This window comes from Mustelus asterias, chromosome 10, assembly GCF_964213995.1.
Source record: "Mustelus asterias chromosome 10, sMusAst1.hap1.1, whole genome shotgun sequence".
NCBI lineage: Eukaryota > Metazoa > Chordata > Chondrichthyes > Carcharhiniformes > Triakidae > Mustelus > Mustelus asterias.
The window spans coordinates 47,221,605-47,238,485 of record NC_135810.1 but is presented as its reverse complement, the minus strand read 5'-3'; the positions used below and the strand labels follow the sequence as shown (position 1 = coordinate 47,238,485).

Below are 16,881 nucleotides of genomic sequence, written 5' to 3'. Positions count from 1 at the left end.
GAAGGATATGCTTGACTTGGATATACTGAAAAATAGGTTTACTGGACTGATTCTTGGGATGTGGGCATTGTGTTTGAGGAGAAATTGAGCAAAGCAAGTCGTTGCTAAAATTTAGAATGAAAGGTAATCTCATTGAAACATAAAATTCTTAAGGGTTTTGATAGGGCCAATGCTGTGAGTGTTATTGCCCTGTGCGGGCTAGCTAGAACAAGACATCATATTCTCAGGCTACTGAAGATTCAGATGAGGACATGTTTCTTCACTCAAAACATTTTGATTCTTTGGAATCCTCTACCCCAGAGAGTTGTGGATCCTTAATCACTGAGGATAGTCAAGACTGAGATGATAGATTTTTGGATACTAAGGGAATCCTTGGGTAATGCAGATTAGGTGTGAAAGTGGAATTGAGGTAGAAAATCAGCCATGAATATATTGAATGGCAGAGCAGGTTGCAAGGGCAGAATGTTCTACACCTGCTCCTATTTGTCACACTCTTTTGTACTGGTCAATATTGATCTTCAACTGACATCACTTAAACAGAGTAACTGGACATTTATCTAATTGTTGTTTGTGGAATCTTGTTGTGTGCCAGTTCGTTGCTGCATTTAGAACACAAGAACATAAGGGCTAAGAAATAAGAACTGCAGTGGGCAATTTGGTCCAAGCCTGTTCTACCAGTCAATAAATCATGGCTGATTTGATGTGGCCTTAACTCAAGGGGGTGAAAAGTTATCGGGAGTATGCAGGATGTTACAAATAGACCCCAACGCCGGCATCTCCACATCAAAAATAGATCAGCCATGATCCTGTTGAATGATGGAGCAGCCTCGAAGGGCCGAGTGGCCTACTCTTGTTCCCAATTCACATATTTGCACGTATGTAACCTGCTCAGTTTTTTTTCTCATAGGACAACAGATTCATCCGAGGAGTCAGCCTAGTAAATCTTCTCTAAATTGCCTCCACTGCAAAGACGTCCCTACTTAAAGTGACCAAAACTGCACACAGTACTCACCAGTGATCTCACCATTGCCCTGTATAGTTGTGGCAAAACTTCCATACATTTATACTCAATCCCCTTGCAATAAAGGCCAATTTAATTTCAGAATTACTTGTTGTACCTTGCATGCTGGCTATTTATGATTCAGAAGAACATTTAGGTCCCTCTGTACTGTAGCATTCCTTGTGTCTCAGTCCATTTAAATAATGGGAAATTCTCCCGTTTGCACTCTAAGTGCTGCCGCCAGTGGAAGAACCAAAGTGTTTCCTGCTGGTGTTAGCAGCACATGTCAGCTGGGATTCTCCCACTATCATCATTTAAATTTATGTATCCCAGGAATCGTGCTGACTAGAAAGACTTTACAGAGGTTGGGCCATTGTTTTAAAGGCTACACTGATCTCTGTGCTGACAGACAGACCCCCTTCCACTCCCCCCCACACACACACACAATGGACATGATGACCCCTGCTAGCAAATGGAGCACTCCCAACCCCACAGCACAGAAGAGCATCCCCCCTACCACTGAAAGAACGGGTCAACCTTCCCACCACATCACGCAGGCATGCGGTGACCTGACTTCTATCCCCAGCCAAAACAGCCAGCCTAACCACAATGTTTATAAACATTCAACCTTTGATTGGCACGTTCTATATCTTCATAGAAATCATAGAAACCCTACAGTGCAGAAGGAGGCCATTCGGCCCATCGAGTCTGCACCGACCACAATCCCACCCAGGCCCTATCCCCACATATTTACCCGCTAATCCCTCTAACATACGCATCTTAGGATTCTAAGGGGCAATTTTTAACCTGGCCAATCAACCTAACCCGCACATCTTTGGACTGTGGGAGGAAACCGGAGCGCCCGGAGGAAACCCACGCAGACACGAGGAGAATGTGCAAACTCCACACAGACAGTGACCTGAGCCGGGAATCGAACCCGGGACCCTGGAGCTGTGAAGCAGCAGTGCTAACCACTGCGCTACCGTGCCACCCATACCTTACGAGGTTTAATTTCCTCTTTTCTAACCACAATGTTTACAAAGCACTTGAGATGCATTCAAGCATGAAGGGACAGAAAAGCAAATAAGTCTGTTTACTAATGAGTAGATAATCAATATCTGTCAATCAAATCCATATAACAGCAGTTTCTACACGATAGCAATATTAAATTGTGGGCAAGCACTTTGGAAAGTCTTTTGCCATGAAAGGCATTATATAAATACAATTGCTTTCCTTTCTTAACTTCTGGTAGCCATAATATAAATTTTAAAAGATCTTACAACATAATTATCTTATTGATGGAGAATTACCCTTTTTGAAGTAATTCATTCTGTTTATATTACCAATTTAATAATTGACCTGAATATTGACTTGCCAGAGGCCAGCTCATGCTCAAAAATCTTTTTCAGTGTGTCTGCGTGATGTGAACAGCTCGAATTTGTACTTAGTGTCTGTTGATAGTGGATGATTTTTTTGCCAAGTTGCCATGCTGTACTGTTCTGCAAGACCTAATGTAGTTATTATTATTGAAGGAATTGAGTGAATGTTCAAAATATTGTTGTAGAACTAAAGGCAAGGGTACAGATTGTTCATGTAAATCACATTGTTCTGATAATAGAAGATTTCAGTTCATTGTCCAGAAGTGAGGCCAGATTTACATTTTAATTGTTTAGGAGAATGAAATCATACTTACAAATGACCCTTTGCACGTATGAGCTGTCGGTGGTTTGTGATGATAGGTTATTTAATGCAGTGGGGCATGGGCTTATCAGGTAGTAAGGAGAGTAACTGAATCAATGAAACATGTTTGGGAAATGTCAATGAAATACTAAATAACAATTGAAACTTGCCTGATATTTTATGAAGCAAGGCTGGGGTTTCACGATCCCACTCAGGGCGGATTCACCACGGGTGGAACATAAAATTAATGGATTACCCAAAGGTCTGTTGACTTTTGGGCAGGAATTTTTAGTCCTGCAGCAAGTGGTCCCGGAAAATCATGAAGATCAAACACAGTTCTAGGGTGCAGGAAGTATCGGCCTTTTGCTTCTGATTTATGTTGTCTATATTTTCATAGAATCCCTACAGTCAAGAAAGAGGCCATTTGGCCCATTGAGTCGGCACCAACTCTCTGACAGTGTTATACCCAGGCCCCCCATCCTGCCTGATCCCCGTAACCCCACACATTCACCATGGCTATCCCATTTAACCTACACATATTGGGACACCAAGGGGCAATTCAGTATGGCCAATCCACCTAATATGGACATCTTTGGAGTGTGGGAGGAAACCGGAGCACCCGGAGGAAACCCGCGCAGACATAGGGAGAATGTGCAAACTCCACACAGTCACCCAAGATTGGAATCAAACCCGGGTCCCTGGCGCTGTGAGACACATTTTGAAAATGTTAGATCCAGGCTTTCCAATCTGTTCCCAAGAAGCATTTTTAATTGATTGGAAAAAGAAAATAGGAGGACAGTACTTTAGTAGAAACAATCATCAACTAATGCAGAGCACTGAATTGGTATTGATATAAATGGATAATCATGGGAATAAAGGCAAATTGCTCCATCAATCCATGTCATTGCAGACCTCTCTGAATTTATAATAAATGTATTTGATTGATGAAATGAAGAACAACCTAGCTTTCTTTTTCATTTCAGTGTTGTGCTTTATGCTTTATTTATCAGAGGTTTGGATTCCTGGAGTTAGAAACTTTGAAGGTACTTGTGCAATCAACTGTGGCATCAGTGGTTGCACTCTCCCTCAGCAGGAGGGATAGCTTTGAGTTAAGGTTGTTCCATTAGAAGTTCAGAAACTTATAAGTTAGAAATAGTTGCAATTGTTCGACATTGTATGTTGGAGTTTACCTCCCTGGTTGCTTTGGCAGACTGGTGTCGGCTGTGATTCCGAGCTCACACTCATGCCTCTCAATTAGGACACTAGGTTCAGCGACCCACTCCACACACTTGAGTACAAAATCTAAATTGACACTCAAATGCAGTGCAAGAGTGTTGCACTGTACGAGATGTTTTGGATAAAATGATAAACCGAGGTCCTGACTGCCATCTCAGGGGGATGTCAAAAATTACATGGCACTCTTCAAAGAAGATCAAGGGAATTCACCCCAGTTTTTAACATCTGACCAACATTACGAAAGCAGATTACCTGGGCATTATCACACTGCTGTTTGTAGGATCCTGCTGTTCACAAACTGGCTAATGTGTCTCCTGTAAGGAGTTGTAGTCACCTTACAACAGTGACTATACTTCAAAAACTACTTCATTGGTTTTGAGATATACTGGGACATCTTGAGGTCTTGAAAGACATGCTATAATTTCAAGACTTGTTTTTCTTTTCAGACATCTTCATATCATTCTATCTAAGCAGAGAGGAAAATGACTATTTAAAACATTTGAAAGGAATAAAAATGAAAATTTTTAACAAGTACACAGGCACCAATGTTACAAAAATCAACGCAGTAAGAGTTTTAACAACACCAGATTAAAACTCTTACTGTGTTTACCCCAGTCCGACGCTGGCATCTCCACATCATGACAAAAATCAACAAGCAGAATTCTCCGTCCACGCTGGTCTAAAAGCTGGAAATTCTCACCCGACCGTCAATGGCATTTCACATTCTCCGTAACCCGTCCACTAAAATTCCAGTGGCAGACGGGATGGGAGAATTCTGGCCAACGTTTATTTTAATGGAAAATTGAAACTGATTCAATAAATATCCTTCTTGGGAAAATAAATCTGTGGAAATAAAGGTTTTGCCTCGATTCTTGAACTGTTCTTATTGTAACATAATAACAGAGAATTTGAGGGCAGAAGAAGACTACCTTCCAAACTTACCATTAACCTTTTATTGTGATTCTAGGCCTGCGTCTTACTCAGAACCTATCCAGCCCTTACTGAAAAATGTGCTGTATTATCCCATAAATGGGTCTGAGTTTTAACTGTGGCCAAGCTTTCAGTGAGTGAACAATGATGTGAGTCAGACTCTATGAGCCTGATTTTACCATTTTCATTCTAAGTGCTGAATCTGGGCGTTATGCAGATCCAACTTGGAGAGCTGCTTTCAGGCGCCCCCATTCGCACTCAGCCATCTCCAGTCCCATTCGCGCTGTGGGTGGGGCTTAGCACGGCCAAAATAATCAGAGCTCTGAACTGCGCATGCGGTTAGAAAAAATTTGAAAAAGCGCGCCCGTGTCAGATCGCTCCCGGGCCGCAGAAAGCGGAGAAAGCGGCCCGGGAGTGAAAAGCGGGAGCGATGGCCCCCACACACATCACTGTCCCCCTTATCCACCCCCCCGCTACTCACACACATCACTGTTCCCCTTATCCTACCCCCCCCCACTACCCACACACATCACTATCCCCCTTATCCACCCCCCTACCCACACACATCACTGTCCCCCTTATCCGCGCCCCCCGCTACTCAGACCGATCGCCACCCCTGCCCTCCTCTCCTCCCCACCGATCGCCCGCAGAGTGGCTGCAGACCCTCCTTCCCCCCCCACCAGAGATCCATCTGCCCCCCCCCCCCACCAGAGATCCATCTGCCCCCCCCACCAGAAATCCATCTGCCCCCCCACCAGAGATCCATCTGCCCCCCAACCACCAGAGATCCATCTGCACCCCCACCAGAGATCCATCTACCCCCCCCACCACCAGAGATCCATCTGCCACCCCCACCAGAGATCCATCTGCCCCCCCCCCACCACCAGAGATCCATCTGCCCCCCCCCCCACCACCAGAGACCCATCTGCCACTCCCACCAGAGATCCATCTGCCACCCCCACCAGAGATCCATCTGCCCCCCCCCACCAGTGAGCGATCGGGCCTCCCCCCCCCGAGATACATATTACCTGCCTCCCTCCCCCCCCCCCCCCCCCCCCCCCCAGACAATGATCTGGCCTCACTCCACCCCCCCCCCCCCCCCGAGAATGGTCTGGCCTCACCCAACACCCCCCAACCCCCCACCATACAACGATCTGGCCTCACTCCCCACCCTGACAACGAACTGGCTTCACTGCCACCTCCCCCCCCCTCCCCCAGGGAATGGTCTGGCCTCACTCCCCCTCCCCTCCAGAGGAACATCTGACCCGCTTCCTCCTTCCTCCCCACCAGACAACAATCAGCCCTCCTCCCACCACCAGACAATGATCAGCCCTCCCCCCATCACCAGACAATGATCAGCCCTCCCCCCATCACCAGACAACAATCAGCCCTCCCCCCACCACCAGACAATGATCAGCCCTCCCCCCCATCACCAGACAACGGTCGGTCCACTCGACCCTCCCCCCCCAGAGATACATCTGACCCGCCTCCTCCTCCTCCTCCCCCCAACCAGACAACGATCTGACCTCAGTCCCCTCCTCCCCCCCCGCCCCCTCCCACCAGAGAATGATCTGACCCGCCTCCCTCTTCCCCCCCCACCACTGATCTGACTCAGAGAGCCATTGGGAACACTGAACGCACCCTTCAGAAGCTGGAGCGTCCGTTTCAGACTTTTATTCAGCAGGTTTCAGACTTTTATTCAGCGGCAATTTAACATGGCCAATCTCCCTAACCCGCACATCTTTGGACTGTGGGAGGAAACTGGAGCACACGGAGGAAACCCACGCAGACACAGGGAGAACGTTCAAACTCCACCAGACAATGACCCAAGGTCCCTGGCGCTGTGAGGCAGCAGTGCTAACCACTGTGCCACCGTGCCACCCTAGCCGATCCGGCCAGCCGATTCCCCACATTTGCAGATACACAGCAGGAAAATCCTAGGGGGCAGAGACTGCCTGCCGATAGCAGCTTGGTCATTCTGTAGGCAGCCCAACCATTAGGGAGGGAAGTGAGAGTTGATAGGGAAAGACAAAACTTTCACTAAATGCTTCATATATTTAATCCTTTTCCAGTTTCTCAAAATCCTTCTGGGTTGAAGTTATTCTTCGGCAAAAAGCGCCAAACAGCAGGCAGTGAGGTTGCAGTTTGTTTCACATACTGTCCAGTTGATTCAATGGCTGCTGATTCATTATATCACCCATTTTGCCCTTCCGCCGCAGGTTAAATCTTCCTCTTTATGTGTATTACTTGGAACAAAGAGATAATAGGTAGTCAGAAGCCTTTCATTACATAACGTCTATCTAAGTTAGCTAAGAAAAAGAAGAATCTCCATATGTCGTGGGCTTTTCCTTTCAAGTTTGATTGTGATGCTCAAATTATTCAGTGTGATTGACAAATTAGACACTCCCATGACAGGGAAATCACTACTTAAACAGGTTTTAGATGCTAAAGCTTGTCAAACCTTTGCACCTTATTCTTTGGTAATGTATCCTCGTGCTTCAAGCTAGAAATGCCCAAAGGAAGACTAACATCTTTTACATTGCATCGACAATAGTGGAGCCCAAAAATAAATTGGTATTGTTTGCAGTATTTGTCTTGGTTTTGCTAAGTGTGTAATTCCTGTGCAGTATAAAGAATAGAGCAGATGTTTTCACGCATTTAAGCCATATAATATTCTCATTGCATGCATTGTCTTCTTTAACACCTGGAAGAATATTCAGAAGAACACATCTGTTCATGACTGGTTTTTTAAATCTGAAAATCAATCAGAAACATTGAGAAGTCTAGTCACTCCAGACATAGATGTGTAATCTTTACAGGGTCATGTGGCTTTACTTGCCACATTAGTTACTTTCAAGCAATCATGTAGAAAAGTTCCTCTCAGATCAGGCATTATTTCAAAGGAAAACACAAATTTAGCATGAGTGAACTGTGTGATTTTATAAACACTGGACAAGTAAGCAGCTGACTGATTTTGTTTTCAGACACCATCTGGCTGAAATCTATATCTGATTTCTGCCTCACTCCAGAGACTTGAGCACATATTCTAAGCCTGCACTTCAGTGCATTACTGAGGTGGTGGTGAAGGTGTTATCTTTCAAAATTTATACCGGGGCCCTATCTGCCCTCTTGAAGTGAAAAATCCTATGGTACTGCTTGAAGGAGAGCAGAGGGGTTCTCTCGATATGCTCGCCAGGAAAGTTGAGATGAGATTGTTATGATGTCCCTTTGCCTTTCAGAGATGGCATGTGTGTTATATGTTGAATTGTCTGGAAGCAGAGGAAAGATGTCCCATTAACCAAAAGAGAATATGCTGGGAAATCTCAGCAGGTCTGGCAGGATCTGTATGGAGAGGAAAGAGCTGATGTTTCAAGTCCAGATGACCCTTTGTCAAAGCTAAAAGGCATAGAAAATCATAGAAAGTCTTTCTATGCCTTTGAGCTTTGACAAAGGGTCGTCAGGACTTAAAACGTCAGCTCTTTTCTCTCCTTACAGATGCTGCCAGACCTGCTGAGATTTCCCAGCATTTTCTCTTTTGGTTTCAGATTCCAGCATCCGCAGTAATTTGCTTTTATAAAGGTGTCCCATTGTTCCGGAGAGATCCCCTGCAGCCATTCCTGTCACTAGTTAATGGTGTATTCATCTGACAACTTTGTCTATGTCCATTTAAAAAAATATACAACCCAGGTCTTTTTAAAGTCTAATATTTCCATATATGACTCCAGGTTTTTTCTCTATTATTGTAACATGAGAAAGAATCTCATTCAGTGGCATTACCATTGCTGAAACCATCACGATCAACAACCTGAGTGGCCCCATTGACCAGGAACTGAACTTGAAACCAAGGGGAGCACCAGAAGGTTCCAGGTAGACAGTTCACAACTGCAAGAGTTACTTTAGCCACTGTTTGGCTTCAGAGCATCACTGCCACATAATGCATCTTGTGCCACTTATGATCTATCAAAAGATCAACGACCTAAACTCAATTCTTTGAATCCCTCCCCATGAAGATCACAATTAAAAAGGCTACTGATTATACCACTATCTAATTAGAATCCCTACAGTGCAGAAGGAGGCCATTTGGTCCATCGAGCCTGCACTGACAACAAACCCGCCCAGGCCCTATCCCCATAACCCCATGTATTTACCCTACTAATCCCCCTGACACTAAGAGACAATTTAGCATGGCCAATCCACCTAACCTGCACATCTTTGGACTGTGGGAGGAAACTGGAGCAGCCGGAGAAAACACACGCAAACATGGGGAGAAAGTGCAAACTGCACACAGTCAGTCACCCAAGGCTGGAATTGAACCTGGATCCCTGGTGCTGTGAGGCAGCAGTGCTAACCACTGTGCCACTGTGCCATAATTATTTTCGTTGCACATAAAATGTCATGGAAACATTATCAACAGAATTTACAATTCTTAAACTGCTGTTTTCCCTGAGTGGCTTTTGTACAAGAGCTCTTGCTTACTCTGGTGCTTTTATGAAGTACAGCTCAAATCTGAAGTGGACAGTTTAGATGCCCCTCTGGGGAGCCCTTGAGCTGTGGACTGCATTGTTTTTTTGTATTTTTATTCCAATTCAATCAAATCAAGTCCAATTCAGAGTCTCAACAAGTTGAGACATTCCCGATCCAAGCTGACAAGACAGGGCTCTCACCTCCTGTCTTGGGCTTGAACTACACAATGCAAGCTGATTGGAGTAGGCATAGCTCCTTCTCCAAGGCTTGATCTCATTTGCATGTTAGCCAAAAGGCCGAGATGCCGCTTTTAAAAATTGCTTCAAATGAAGCTAAACCTGATGACTTCAACCAAGCACAGCATGTCGATACTACACTTGATCTTAGCCAAAAGGCCGAGAAGCAATGTTAGCTACCAGGATAACACAAAAACAGAAGGAAGAGATGGAGGAAACAGGAATGTTGTCATCCCTGCCTTTGAAAGATGGTGCTTAATACATGTGGCTGTTGATTAAGTGCTGCCTGGCAGAGAGCTAACCCAAGATTTTGTGGATGGTATTGGTGGGCTGTGTGCCAAATAGATGTGGAGACGCCGGCGTTGGATTGGGGTGAACACGGTAAGAAGTCTCACAACACCAGGTTAAAGTCCAACAGGTTTATTTGGTAGCAAATACCATAAGCTTTCGGAGCACTGCTCCTTCGTCAGATGGAGTGGAAATGTGCTCTCAAACAGTGCAAACAGACAAAATCAAGTTGCAGAATACTGATTAGAATGCGGATCCTACAGCCAGCCAGGTCTTAAAGGTACAGACAATGTGGGTGGAGGGAACATTAAACACAGGTTAAAGAAATGTGTATTGTCTCCAGACAGAACAGCTAGTGAGATTCTACAAGCCCAGGAGGCAAGCTGTGGGGGTTACTGGTAATGTGACATAAATCCAACATCCCGGTTTAGGCCGTCCTCATGTGTGCGGAACTTGGCTATCAGTTTCTGCTCAGCGACTCTGCGCTGTCGTGTGTTGTGAAGGCCGCCTTGGAGAACGCTTACCTGAAGATCCAAGGCTGAATGCCCGTGACTGCTGAAGTGCTCCCCCACAGGAAGAGAACAGTCTTGCCTGGTGATTGTCGAGCGGGGTTCATTCATCCGTTGTCGTAGTGTCTGCATGGTTTCCCCAATGCACCATGCCTCGGGACATCCTTTCCTGCAGCGTATCAGGTAGACAATGTTGGCCGAGCTGCAAGAGTAGGTACCGTGTACCTGGTAGATGGTGTTCTCACGTGAGATGATGGCATCCGTGTCGATGATCCGGCACGTCTTGCAGAGGTTGCTGTGGCAGGCCAACGCTGCAGGAAAGGATGTCCCGAGACATGGTACATTGGGGAAACCATGCAGACGCTACGACAACGGATGAATGCACACCGCTCGACAATCACCAGGCAAGACTGTTCTCTTCCTGTGGGGGTGCACTTCAGCAGTCACGGGCATTCAGCCTTGGATCTTCAGGTAAGCGTTCTCCAAGGCGGCCTTCACGACACACGACAGCGCAGAGTCGCTGAGCAGAAACTGATAGCCAATTTCCGCACACATGAGGACGGCCTAAACCGGGATGTTGGATTTATGTCACATTATCAGTAACCCCCACAGCTTGCCTCCTGGGCTTGTAGAATCTCACTAGCTGTTCTGTCTGGAGACAATACACATTTCTTTAACCTGTGTTTAATGTTCCCTCCACTCATTGTCTGTACCTTTAAGGCCTGGCTGGCTGTAGGATCCGCATTCTAATCAGTATTCTGCAACTTGATTTTGTCTGTTTGCACTGTTTGAGAGCACATTTCCACTCCATCTGACGAAGGAGCAGTGCTCCGAAAGCTTATGGTATTTGCTACCAAATAAACCTGTTGGACTTTAACCTGGTGTTGTGAGACTACTTACCGTGCCAAATAGATCAAAGAGTTGGCCATCCAGAAGGAATTCACAGCCATTCATTTGAAGGGACCTATGGCATGGGACTGTGTCAGCTGCACCAGGGATGATCTTTGGGAGACATTCATAAATTCCCATTGATAAATCAGATTTGTTTTGAATCATTGCAATAGATGAGTGAAGAGCTTCAAAATGTATGACTGTCATTACTGATGGGACCTGTGGCAGAGACAATGCGGCTGAGCCATTAATCTGATGAATATCAAGTGTTTTGGGTGATATTGAACATTGGGTTGTTAACTTTCTGCATCTTTCCGCAGATGGCCAAGAGAAGACAACCAGGAAAAGTGGAGGGAAAAGGTCAAGGGCGGACTTTGGGTTGCTAGAGTCAGGAATATTCCCAGCTCAGACCACCTACCTTGGGAGAAAATGTCTATAAAGGCACAATATTCCTTGCTAGAGGACAGGTGTGAGCTGAAAGTGGGTCAGTTGAAAGAAGTTGGAAGCATCCACAGGGGCTGCTGGGTGACGGGTTAATGAAATCTTTCCCTGACAGGATCGTGAGTCCCTGGAAATCTCTTCCTCAAAAGGCAGTGGAAGCAGAATCTGTGAACATTTTTAAGGCAGAGCTAGATAGATTCTTAATTAATAAGGGGATTTAAGGTATTAGGGTTAGGCAGGAATGTGGGATTGAGGTTTCAATCAGATCAGCCCTGATCCTATTGAATGGTGGAGCAGGCTCGATGGGCCGGGTGGCCTACTTCTGCTCCTTGTTCGAGTGATTTATCATAACGTTAAAAATTCACTTAGAATTGAAAGAGTGAGCCCTAACTTTCAATGATATGTTTGTTGAATAACTAATGGGGAAGTGCCATAACTTCCATCCTGACATGGACGGTGTGAAGGAGACACCAGCAAATCCTGAAATGGCAATGACAAAAACACAAGCTGATAGGTGGACAAGGACCAGTGATTTAGAAAAAAATAGAAACATTTGGTCGACCAATCTCTTGAAGAGCTGAAAAGCTATTTACATGCAATGACAAAGCTAACAGTGACCCCAGAGAAACTGTAAGATATTTCAGGAACATCTCAGGGATCAGAAAATTGTGGATGTGTTAAGTGAAGACTTAACTTCTTGATTGAAGACTATGGCTGAATTCCAGGTTCCGCCAAACTGTCCTCGAAATGCATATCATTTGTAAAGATTAGCTTTTAACTTGTTGTTAAAATTAAAGTGGGTGATTTCCTCACAAGTAGCAATTTTTGTGTCAAATTACTTTGTGTCAAAAGCTGTCAAAGAGGCTTTCTCAGCTATTTTCCTTTATTTTCTTCCCACCCTATTTTTAACTTTAATATTCCTTTCTCACCAAATTCAACTTAGCTGATTTTTAAATCCTTTCATAACCTTTGAAGTAACATTGCAACCTTTACTTGCTGTCTTTCTCATATAAAGGAAAAATGCCAACCAGCTGGGCCAAATAGCCTGTTGACATTTTGTAGCATCGATTGCATTTCCATTTTTCAGGCAAAAACAAGTTTCAAAACTGAAAAAAAAAGTTTCCCACAAAAGCTGATTTTGCATCCAATTGGAGGCGCAGCTATTGAAGGTTGACATGACTGCAGACTGCTGAATCTCTGCAGGAGCATATAGCCTCCCTCGTGGACTACCTGGAACTGCTTAGGAATCATAATCGCAAGTCAAGTGAGATTTTTTCAGTGCCTCAGGGCCTCCGTGGTGTGTCTGCGTTGCACTTTTCTTTATTCTGTTTGTTTCCTTGCTACCTCTTTGAGGTTATTTCAATCCTATAGATCTGTGTTGCTCAGAGAATGTTCTTTTATTGACCATGTAGTCCATTGCGTGAACTCAGTAAATAATTACATCAGCTTCTCGTCAGTACAGGCACCATTATTATTCACGGCCTGCAATTTCTTTCAGGTACGGAAGTTGCATGCTAAATTGTGCCTATTGTGTCAACGTCCATTTACAACCAGATTATTTGCAAAACTCTTCAGCGAAGTTGAAACCCAGAAAATGGGCAAAACTCACCACAATTGGTTCCAAGGGAAACGCCAAACTCACTCCATCATATTCTTTCTGAGGGTATGAAAATTAAAGTTTCAACTCATTTAACCATTATTTACACACACCAGGTAACAGCATATTTAAGAATCTGAAATTGGAGATGCTTTTCAATTTTGAATGTGTCTTGTATTGATGCCATAAACATTCAAAAAAACAGGAAGTACAGATCAACAGATCTCAGTGAGATTAGATCTAGAACAGAACAAAAAAACCTCTAGAATATTGGAATTATTAAAAGAGAAAGGCAGTTTATGCATATTATACTTAGGCACATAACTTACAACATTTTAGGCCTGACTTTTGTTTAGTGGCCAGATTGCAACTACCTGTAATCACAAATATGCAGGAAACTTTAGGTTCAACTACTGGTCTTATTTCAGTAAAATGGAAAGTTCATTTTCTTTGCAGTCTCACCTTAATCACTGTCTTCTGCACTTTACTGTTAACAATGCACAATGTCACGGTTATTGACAATTATTTGGCATACATTAGTTGCGGTAAAAGGTTGTGATTTTACTTCTTGACCATCTTGTTATTGAATATGATGTGAAACAGGGTTTTTATTAGCAAATTCTTTTCACATTCATCTCAATACTTGAGATGATAATTAACATGGTTTTAGAAGCAAAAAGTCAAACTTCATCACTGGAAAAGTCAATGATCCGAACCTGTATGTGTCCGTGTTTTGTGATAGAGGCTTAATCCACACCTGCTGCTTCCAACGCAGGGAGCGTGCAAATAATATTCTGCCTTCTCATTTAAATGATTGTGGCATGCAACTATTGTTAATCATGTTGTAGAGAGACTGCTCCATTGAATAGAATGCACAAAATTAAGTGCAAACAAATCATGAGTTCAAGCCAACTGGCATTATTTAAAGGCAGCCTACATGTCTTGAAGTGGAGGTGCAGCAGCAGGGGCTGGAAGTCATTACAACAGTGAATTTGACCGAGAAAAGACACAAGCATGGCACAACATAACAGGAAGTCGGCTCCAAGTTTATCCAAAGTTGTATCGGAGGCCTTGGGGCAGAGGTCAAGTGTCATTTATCACCAGGAGACCCTCCATACAAACTTTCTGAAGGCAGTGAGGCCAAAGAACTGTGACGGTCAATGCCAGTCACTTACCCTGAGGATCTAGAAGCAGTGCCACAAGAAGTTCAAAGATCTCACACGAGTGATCAAGGTTAGTAAATGCATCCTCAAATGTCGCATCTCATCATCTCTGCCATTCGCCTCTCAAAGGCAATTCACTACTCTTCCTACAAACAATCTCTATCCAGAATGACTGATAGCGAACAATAAATTCAACAGCAAAAGATTGTGGATACTGGAAAGGAAATCTGAAATGAAAACAGAAAGTGCTGGAAATTATCAGCATCTGCGCAGAGAGAAACAGGTTTAATGTTTTGCATTGATGACCTTTCATCAGAACTATTCTGTTGAAATGTTGGGCTGAATCTTTCTGTCCAATTGGCAATGTATTGGGAGTTGGGAGGACTGGTAAAATGACGAAAGGAGGCATCGGAAGGGGAGTCCAATGTTTTTGTGTTGCAATACCACATTGCTAGCATTGGGAAACTTCATGGCACGGCTGACCAACAAGTGGTCAATTGTACCACTGAACTAGCCTAAAAGTGGCCACCCTCCACTCCTGTGGACATATTGTCCATATCGGGAAGGCTTGTCATTACTTGAGGAGCCTGCCTGATAAACTCTGGTGAGCTCCTGGCGTTTCAGGGTGGTGGGATGGGCTGCTTTTTGAGGGATGCTCCAAGGCCCAGGGAAGGCTTCCCCCAGTTTCCCTGTATCATACTGGCCTTTCTGAGAGTACCCCACCAGGCACCTACTCACCAAGATGTCCCCTCAGCAACGGTCACTGCTAACAATAGCTCTCAATAGCCCTCTGATTGGGCCAACAGCTTTTGAGGTGGGACTGCTCTGGTGACGAGCGGTTTCTTCATCAGTTGCTGAGGGTAATATGTCGTCCCAGGCCCCATTTTCTGCTGAAACATGGTCACCTCCAGGTATGCGGAAAAATTCAGCCCTGTTTTACTGGCCACAGATGCTGCATCTGTAGCTGAGTATTTCCAGCATATTCTGTTTTTAATTCACTTCAAAAATTGAAGCTTCACCACATCCTCACACATTTAGCGCCATTGCATTCACAGCTTGCACAGACTGCCAGCTTTTCTGCAGCCACATCAGCTGAACACATGCACCAAATTGACTGGCATACTGCCCTCCCTCTTACAGCACAAGGTGGCATGCAACTAGAAGCATGGGAACTTGACCAGCATGGCTGATTGTCTTCATGGAGGAGACAGTTGGATCACAAACTTTGCAAGGGCCATGACTGAAGCCATGGCATTGGCAGGACTAAAGCCAGCAATGTCTTTCTCAAATCTCAGTTCTCCCTCACCCTATAATCTCTTTTGGTTTACAAGTTTCAGATTTGTGTATTCCTTCCCCCGCCCCCCCAAACACACACACACACACACGCACACAACTCCACACACCCCCAGACCCACCCATTACCCCCACCTCTCAATGACAACCCCTGTGCCTTTCTCCTTTCAGACACCCAAGAACTGCAACCTGACCAGTGAAGATGATAGAAGAACAGGATTGAAGATGAAGCACCCGCACTCACTCTTACACCTGCAGCCACCAGCTCAGATACTGACACTGTTTATACTTGAGAGAATAGCTTAGAGGTGTGATCTGTATATCTTGGGACACTGGGCATGAATGTTTAGAAACCAGCACAAGGCATAAAAGCTGCATAGGTGCCTGGTGTGCTGGAAGGAAAGATCACACTCAAGTTTTGCTGCAGAGAGCTCAAATAAGGATTTTGATGGATGGCGTACAAATGGGTAAACAGACTGAAATGCTTAATGCATTGGCAGACAGACCAAAAGGCCTGCAGTGAATGTCAAGGAGCATAGAGGAATCCAGTACCAACTTGGCAAAGGGCTTTGCACAGAGCTTAGAGCTCATTATCTCCAGCATGCGAATAGTAGCCAACCCCATAAGAGTATTTTGGGCCCATGTCTGATGGTCACTTCAGCTTCATCCACCCCACAGACAGAAGCCATTCAAATATCTGAGTGCTGCCATGGAAGCTCAGAATGTGTATACCAAATTAGCTGAAGCAGGGTCAAACCACTGTCATCATAGTTGCCAATAGTAATGTTCCAAGCAGTTTGCAGGGTGAAATAGCAACCGAACTCTGCCCTCCAAAAATTTCTAGCATTGCTGAGGTGCTTCCCTGAGGAAGTGGCAATGGGCGCATGGAGTGCAAATGTCTCTCTCAGGATGACCATATTTGACAGGATGGGGGTGGCAAGCGAGGTGGGAAAGTGTTGGCAGCAATGGCAAAGGGGTGACTCTCAGCGGCTCCCCCTTTTTGATGCTTGATCCCTCATTTATGTGCTGAGTGTTTGACTTTGTTTTATAGATTTTCTGCTTGGCAAATTTCTGTGTGAATATCGGTGGTAGTGGGATGAGGCCTTTTACTGGACATTAATTGCCCATTTAAGGGCCTCAATTGATAGTGGGA

General features: G+C 44.7%; 1 non-coding gene across 1 annotated transcript; it reads right to left on the bottom strand.

Annotated features, from left to right (window-relative positions):
* Positions 1-9,524: 9,524 nt before the first annotated feature.
* On the bottom strand, positions 9,525-9,717 carry LOC144500168 (U2 spliceosomal RNA). Its single transcript, XR_013498947.1, has one exon. It is a non-coding gene; the product is annotated as a U2 spliceosomal RNA (small nuclear RNA).
* Positions 9,718-16,881: the final 7,164 nt, after the last annotated feature.